General features: G+C 38.0%; 1 long non-coding RNA gene across 1 annotated transcript; it reads left to right on the top strand.

Annotated features, from left to right (window-relative positions):
• The first annotated feature begins 4,624 nt into the window (after positions 1-4,624).
• LOC135551463 (uncharacterized) lies at positions 4,625-8,600 on the top strand. Its single transcript, XR_010457311.1, has 3 exons — positions 4,625-4,740; positions 4,901-4,957; positions 6,861-8,600. It is a non-coding gene; the product is annotated as an uncharacterized LOC135551463 (long non-coding RNA).
• The last annotated feature ends 292 nt before the right edge of the window (positions 8,601-8,892 follow it).

Raw genomic sequence — 8,892 nt, forward strand, 5'->3', positions numbered from 1 at the left:
TTAAGTGTTACATATACACAAGAACAACACATTTCTCAATTTTGGTGAAAGTTGCCCATTAGCTAACCACAACTGTCCTGTCAAATACATTCATGACCTACAACTTGACGATCTGACAGTGTGGGGTAAAGAAATTCCAACTAACGGGTGAAAAATTAACCAGGTTCTTTCTGTGTATATGCAGAACAGTATACAAATACACTAATAATACATCCAGTCTCTCTTATTGGTGATACTTTCCATTCTGCCCTATTGTGACCTTTGACCCCTTGCAAAGGGCCTTAAATTTCCACATTCTGGATGACATCCTGCTGAACTTTCATTGTTTGATCTAGCGTGTGAAAAACAATTTCCCTCTCACTTGTCCCATGTGCGCTGACCTACGGTGCAGTTAGATGCAAAGGTGCTACTTGACATGTGATTTGGGATGAGGGGAAAAAACAATCAATGACAATTGAAATTGCTAATTTATTCTGCACATTGCTATATTTGTTCAGGTAGACATTGAATATGTTTCATATGTGGGTTATGCATTTCATTTGTAATCTTTCTTAATTTGTCCTTTTGAAATATATTTAACATCATTTGGTGGGATATCTGTAAGACATCACTTATGATGATCAATATTTCAATTTAGTGTAATGACATCAAACACTCCCTTCTCCTGAGGGGCGTACATAATATGATTCACTATTCGCCATAAATGTAAAAGCATTAGATTGCCGTATGCATGGCCCAAAAGGAGTTTCCACCATATTTCCTGTTTATGCAGAGAATTGAAAGTGGGCACTTTGGGAGAACTGAAATGTTTGATACAAATTACTGAGCAACTCCTTCCTCCCTCCTTGAAGTAATCCTTGCTTAGACAGGAATGGGCAGGTGAAACCAAGGGCTCCCACTACATGGCTTTAACCTGTCTAGTCATTTATAATCAGTGATTACTTCTAGGGAGGACAAAAGGAGGGATATATATAAAGATTGAGTGAGCCACTACTGTCAAGCTACACAACCCAATCATGTTATTTGCAAATAATATACTTTTGACCTCTCACCTGTAAATTGTCTGTAACCATTCCACAGATATCTTGTACAGTGGAAACACTTGAGCCTCTGCCTCGTCCACATCAGCATGTAATTGTCTTGTGTTACTTATGGATTTATTAATTTTTTTAACTTTAGTTTACTTAGGAAACAATTTCTTAACTCTATTTCTTGACCTGCATTGTTGGTTTTGGGCTTGTAAGTAAGACCTTTATGGTAAGGTCCACAGCTGTTGTATTCAGCGCATGTGACAAATAAAATTTGATTTGATTTGGCTTGGTTTTTGCCCTGGCATGCACTGTCAACTGTGGCACCTTATATAGACAGGTGTGTGCCTTTCCAAATCATGTCAAATCAATTGAATTTACCATAGCTGTACTCCAATGAAGTTGTAGAAACAGCTCAAGGATGATCAATGGAAACAGGATGCACCTGAGCTCAATTTGAGACTCATTGCAAAGGGGAAGAATCATTATGTAAATAAGGTATTTCTGTTTTTTAATTTGTAAATCATTTGCTAAAATGTATAAACCCAATATTCACTTTGTGATCATAGGGTATTGAGGGAAAATATTAATGTAATCGATTTTAGAATAAGGTTGGTAGGTTATAGCATGTGAAGAAAAAGGGCTCTGCATGTGAAATAGTATTAGGGTTTGATCTCTCTGGTAGAGTAGTGGTTATGGCGGTTGCCAACCACACCAGAGTTTGAGAATTCAAATCTGAAGAGATTATTTTTTAGAGAGCCATTTTTGATTCTGCCTTTTGTTGGCATGAAAGAGCTCACTTGAGGTTTGTTGGGGGGTAGGGGGTAGTTCCCATCAAATAGAAGGACTGAAGTGACACCTTGTATAGAATGTCCTTTTAATATAGTTGTGATAACATACTATATCGTGGAGTAACAACATATTATCCTTGTCTGCAAAAGCCAACTTTGACCTGGGGGCATGCTTTGTCGACCATTCAAAAGCGTTCCGATACCTTGTCCCCAAGAAAAAACCCACGTGTTATGATAACTTATAGACAGTAGTAGGCAAATGAAGGGACAAAGTTCCAATATTAAGATTTTGGAATAACATTTCTAGGGTCTATTTGTTGGTAATTGGAAATACGCCTCTTTTGAATTTTGTCCCCCGTTCATAAACACATCCATCCTATAGTGTAGGTTTTGAAGATTCATAATCTCTGTTTGTAGTCATCAAAAGAAGATTGAGGAACAGTTGGTGGACCCAAGAAGTACAAGCCCCCACACCATTCTCTTTCCTCTGAAATGTTGTCTTTGATGTGTGCATTTTGAAGTACCCGTTAACATCTAGTCCCTGTCTCTCTGGTAGAGTAGTGGTTATGGTGTTTGTTCTCCAAAACAGACTTTGAGAGTTCAAATCTGAGGAGAGCATTTTTTAGAGGGGCATGCTTGATGTTGCCTTTTGTTTGTCAGGAAAGTGCTTACTTGAGGTATGTACCCCCTAGTTCAAATCCCAGAGAAACAGTTAATGTTGCAACTTCTTTCTTGTTGCCTTTGTGCGTCTGAAAGAGCAAACCAGAGGTATATAGGGGAAAAGGGGCTAGTTCCCATCAAAAAGCAAGAATGAAGTGACACCTTGTTTCAAATGTAATTTCAATAGAGTTGTGATAGCATACTATGCTGTGGAGTAACAATACAAACATACTCTGCAAAAGCTAACTTTTACCTGGGGCCATTCTTTGTAGACCATTCAAAAGTTTTCCGAGTCTTGGTCCCCCTGAAGAAAGCCACATGTTAAGATAGCTTAAAAATAGTTGTAGTAGTAGATATGGTGATGAATTCCCAAAGGAGAGGTTGTGAGTTAAATTCATTTCAAGAGCATGCCAACTTGCTTTTGTTGCCTTGACAGAACAATGTTGAGGTGGGGTTCTGGAAGGACATAGACATTAAGGGAAATTGGATTATAAAATGTTAGGGTACAGCAACTGGTGTTGAGAAGGAGTGCTGATCTACAAACAAACCCACCGCTGTCCATATAAAGTTATTCCAGAGACAACTGATTCAGAATGATCTAGGCAAAGCTGATCGTAGAAAAGTGCTCCTCTGTACGCATTTATGAAATGTCTCAGGCTAAGAATGCTGAACTGGAAGCAGTACCCCCCACCCCCCGTCAAAGTAATGTTATTCATTCTACTCACAAATGCCAAACAGATCCTAGTTCAGCACTCCTACTTCAAGCCACCAAGTGAATGCTGGGTATTGGGTGCTAAACATCTTGAACAGTGGTTGAAAAAATACCCAATTGTCATTCTTGAGTAAAAGTAAAGATATGTTAATAGAAAATGTCTCAAGTAAAAGTTAGTGAACCAGTAAAATACTAAGTAAACCTCATTGCTAAAAGATACTTAAGTGTCAGTGATAAAAGTATACATAATTTGACCTTCCATATATTAAGCAAACCAGACAGCACAATTCTCTTTTATTTTTAATTATGAAATAGCCATGGGAATGCTCAGACATAATTTTTAAAACGAAGCATGTGTTTAGTGAGTCCGCTAGATCAGAGGCAGTAGGGATGTTCTCTTGATAAGTGTGTGAATTGGACCATTTTCCTGTCCGGCTTAGCATTCAAATGCATAAAGTACTTTTGGGTGCCAAGGAAACTGTATGGAGTAAAAAATATATTAATTTCTTTAAAAATGTGGCGAAGTAAAATTGAATGTTGTAAAGAAACAGAAAGAGTAAAATGACAGATACAAAAAAAACAGATATAAACAATGTAGTGGAGTAGTTTAAATACATTTTTGTTAAGTAATTTACACCACTGGACTTGAAAGGAACACCAGTACCCCATGTATATAGCCTTGCTATTTTTATTTTACTGCTGATCTTTAATTATTTGTTACTTTTATTTATTTCTTTTTTTACTTAACCAACAATTTAGTTGTAAGAAAAATGTGTTAAGGGCTTCATTTCAGCATTTCACTGTAAGGTCTACACATGTAGTATTTGGCGCATGTGACAAATACAATTTGATTTGTTACACATGAAAAACATGTTGCGAACCTGGTGTGACATTATTGAAACTGTGCTGACACCTAGTAGACATCAAGAAGCCCTACACTACACACACATACATATATATATATATATATACACACACACACACACTTTAACCTTAACACAGATGGGATGCTTTACATAAGTTGCTATTTTTTATTAGACACTAATATATATGTCCAATAAACAGACGTTCAAAAGTCGGAATGTAAAGCAAAAACGACTGGAACGTTATTCAAAAGCAGGTGTAAGTGAATCAAGCATCTTGGGGTTAACTGAAATAGGTCAAAGTATATATTTTAAATGTTCTAATTTATTTTATATTTATTTAACTAGGCAAGATGAACTCAACAACATCGACATAGACACAAGTTACCTGCTATATTTGGGGAAAAGGATTAACACAGAGAGAACTAGGCAAAATACAATGCATGCTTCTGTAGTACGAGTAGGTATATACAGTATCATCGGTAACAATTGTGTACAAGCCACCTAGCTAATAACATACTGGGGCTTGCGGTCATTAGTTACATTTCAACCACAGCGATTCCCCAATTGAGGCGCAAAAGAGTTCACCCGCAAATGCAGGAACACCGGAAATAATAACTAAAACAAGGAATGAGAAATGGTGGAAGCTACGAGAACGAAGAGACATTTTTTTCCGGATAAACGTGGTGAGTGAAAAACGTAATTACATAGCTCGCTCCCTACCCGGTATCTCATTCTACTGTTATACGACTGTATGCGTTGCTTGTTGGCAACCTTGTTATTTACGAAGTTTTTGGAACGGATTCCTGTTGGAACGTTCCACAAATTATACCCACCCGTTCCCAGGACCGAGCTTTGGAAATTCTGCCCTTGTGCAAACTCCACCTACCGAGCAAGCTACAGGTAGGCTACTAAAAAAGCATATGTAGTACCACAGTATGAGTCACAGTACACAGAAAACCTAGCGGTCAAACAAGGAAATGGTTCCAATCGTTTTTCCACCATTAATTTTTCCCATTGGGATTGTAGTAAACACTTAAAATAAGCACAGTGTTTTGTGTAGGTTTACCCTGGTGTGACGTTTTGATACCGTGTAAATCTCTCTAGGACAACTTGACTTTTATCAATATATTCGCTGGTACCACACCCCCCAAAAAACAAATGGAAATGCTAATTATCTGCTAAAGTGACTATCATAAAGAACTACAGAAGCCATGATGATCTGGATGAGACTGCCAAATCGAGGCAATTGTAAGAATGTCTGGATGAACTCTCTTGTTACCTACATTTAGTAATGAATTGGAAAAAATATATAATCAATTGACAATTCTGTGAACTGTCTCGTGCAAGTTTTAAATTGGCACAATACCTGTTAGCAAAGGTGTCAGCTAGAGATGACTTGCAGGCAGTGGTGGAAAAAGAACACAATTGTCATACTTTGGTATAAGTAAAGATCCCTTAATAGAAAATGACCCAGGAAAAGTCACACAGTAAAATACTACTTGAGTAAAATTCTCAAAGTATTTGGTTTTAAATATACTCAAAAATAAAAGTATAAATCATTTTAAATGATTGCATAAATCGTGCATGCATTGGACTGCAATGCTGGTGCGGTAAAATAATCCAGTCCAGTTTAATGAATTACAGTCTAGGCTAACCCAAGTGTAGGTTATGACACAATGTATATGAAGAAGAATGCTAAAACGTGGCCAGCAGAGTATAAAAATAGTGGCACGAAGTCTCCGGGTGACTGGAGAAGTTGTCCAAGGTGCTGTCATTTAAGGTGCTTTTTTATGTATTTTTATTTTTATATGCAAATAGAATAATTCTCAAAGTTTGTACAGACAGATGTAGCCTATTGAATAGCCTCTCATGGCTCCTCAGCCCTGTTCCTGGAGTTTTACCGTCATGTAGGGTTTCAGTCCAACCCAAGTTGTAACTAACCTGATTTATTTTATAAACCAACTAATTATTATAATCAAGTGCGCTAGATTATGGTTGGGGTGAAAACCTACAGCATGGTAGTTCTCCAGGAACAGGGTTGGAGAGCCCTGTTATAAAATATGCATAAAAAGCATCCTACAATTGCAACATTTGCCTATGCCTACACATTATCTCAAGAAAATGTTATATCTTTAATACCCTCAAATACCAAGTTAGGCATACCTAATTTCAAAATAGGCCATCACTCACTGTTAATCCTGAATGATAATTATTCACGTTTTACCGGTGGCATGCACATGTAGTTTCTGTCATTTGATTGATCTCAATCAGTTTCATGGGAATAGCTTATGCATTTCAATCTTCTTGATTTATTGTTTTGAATTAGAGCAGATGATGTTAAAGCTATTAGCCTTTCTTGTATTTTGTTTCAATCAAAGCATATACTGTATCCTGCATAGTGGCTTAGAGTTTTGGTGTATGATATATCTTTTTTGACTATTCAGCTTCAGTTAACCATCCTAAAATAGCATTATAAATTGGTTGTTTTTGGTGTAACAGTAATGTTATAGGCCTGCTATATTATTCAGTTTGGTTAAGTCGCTCTGGATAAGAGCGTCTGCTAAATGACTTAAATGTAAATGTAAATGTTATATAAAATACTAATTAATCGTAATGTGATCTCTCCAGACATTGATTCAGCTTTGCTGTTCCTGTCTCAGCCTCCAGTATTTATGCTGCAGTAGTTTATGTGTCGGGGGGCTGGGGTCAGTTTGTTATATCTGGAGTACTTCTCCTGTCCAATTCGGTGTCCTGTGTGAATCTAAGTGTGCGTTCTCTAATTCTCTCCTTCTCTCTCTCGGAGGACCTGAGCCCTAGGACCATGCCCCAGGACTACCTGACATGATGACTCCTTGCTGTCCCCAGTCCACCTGGCCGTGCTGCTGCTCCAGTTTCAACTGTTCTGCCTTATTATTATTCGACCATGCTGGTCATTTATGAACATTTGAACATCTTGGCCATGTTCTGTTATAATCTCTACCCGGCACAGCCAGAAGAGGACTGGCCACCCCACATAGCCTGGTTCCTCTCTAGGTTTCTTCCTAGGTTTTGGCTTTTCTAGGGAGTTTTTCCTAGCCACCGTGCTTCTACACCTGCATTGCTTGCTGTTTGGGGTTTTAGGCTGGGTTTCTGTACAGCACTTTGAGATATCAGCTGATGTACGAAGGGCTATATAAATAAATTTGATTTGATTTGATTTGATGTAACTTTACTAAACGAGCACCATTGTGAGAATCCTCTATTTGTAATAATAATGATCAGTGATGAGTTGGACTATTAGGCATAGGCAACAGATCTTGATGAGTTATCGATTGGAGCGCCCTTCCTGGTTCTAAAAGGACAGCGCTAAATACACTTTGATTTGATTAGCTTGAACACATGGTTACAATATACCTATTACAGAATAACAAGAGGGATGAACTAACAAATCATGTAATTTATTTGCATAGATTTAATCATCAAATCAATTGACCGAGTAGTGAACATAAATCATTACTACAAAGAATTGCAGGAAAACAAGCTTTTTGTGTGGTGTATTCATGCATCTCAATAAACTATAACCTAAATGCAATTTACTGAAAAATAGGGGTCGTTTATGATTTCGAAGGACCAATAAAAAGGGATAAACAACTTAGGTGCTGAATTTTAGTCAGGTAGCAACCACCACAGGGTGTCCGTTCAGAACACGAGGAAGCAGTAGTTCAAGGGTTTAATGAGGATCCGCACAAGCATACAACATCACTCTCTCTGGTACTAATTGTAGTTCTGTAATGAAAAGAGAACTTGGGCTATAGCACAGTATGGGGAAAAATATGTCAACATGCTGTTGGATCCTGTATTTTACATTATAGCCATTAGATATATATGATTAACTATCATCTGATGTTGGTTGTGTGAGGTGTCTGCATTTGTGCACTGGAGCATCATTATGAGATTAAACAACTGCTTGCTACTTGCCTGTTTGTGTGTGACAAGAACTGAGTAACATGATGTGATCTGCATGTTGCAAAACTGTAGATAACAGCCCAGCAGATGCTTTGTCCTTGTGTGTTGTATGTAACAATATTGAGCACATGGTGTGACTTGCTGTATCTTACAAAGTTGTGATAGGGAGGGGTGGTCATCCCGAGGTTTAACTGAGATGGAAAAATACAGAAGACGCAATGAGTTGGGGTGGCACATTCAGAGCGGGGTGTTGCGAGAACAAGCTGTCTTTTGTTAGATAACAGGAGACAGGTGCGAGATAACGGTATGGAGCATGAGAACCTGGATGTTCTTCACAAGCAACAGTTACATCTATCAACAGAAGCGCCAAGAGGCGGGGACCCGCCTGAGCGCCTGCAATAGGCTGAGCAAGTTTAAACCACGCCCAGTCTCTACTGTGATAGACAGTTCCAACCCGTCTGTTGGCCTATCACAGTATAAAGAATACTGTTTTACAAACGTCTTGTCAGTTCCCTGTTCTGCCCTGCGTGGTATTACAGTGAGCCCGTATATACAAAAGTTGCATTTGCCATTTATTACTTAGCTAATAAAAAATACATAGTATAAAATTGGTGACTCATTGTTATATTTATCCTGATACCAGATTCGAATTTACGCAACTCTAACAATGCCAACAACTAAACAGGCTATGTGGACCCAAACACATGCTAGATGCACAAAGAACAATAGAGCAATGGAGAAATATCTACACATTATAAAACATAATAAGCATGAGCGATCTACAACTGAAAATAGCCTAGCACCACAGACAAATGCTAATCGCTAAATAGTAATGTATTCCGGATGACAATGCTAATGCTCACGGGAGTACGAAAGCTAGTTTAACACAA

The sequence above is a fragment of the Oncorhynchus masou genome, chromosome 13 (assembly GCF_036934945.1).
Source record: "Oncorhynchus masou masou isolate Uvic2021 chromosome 13, UVic_Omas_1.1, whole genome shotgun sequence".
In the NCBI taxonomy this organism is placed as follows: domain Eukaryota; kingdom Metazoa; phylum Chordata; class Actinopteri; order Salmoniformes; family Salmonidae; genus Oncorhynchus; species Oncorhynchus masou.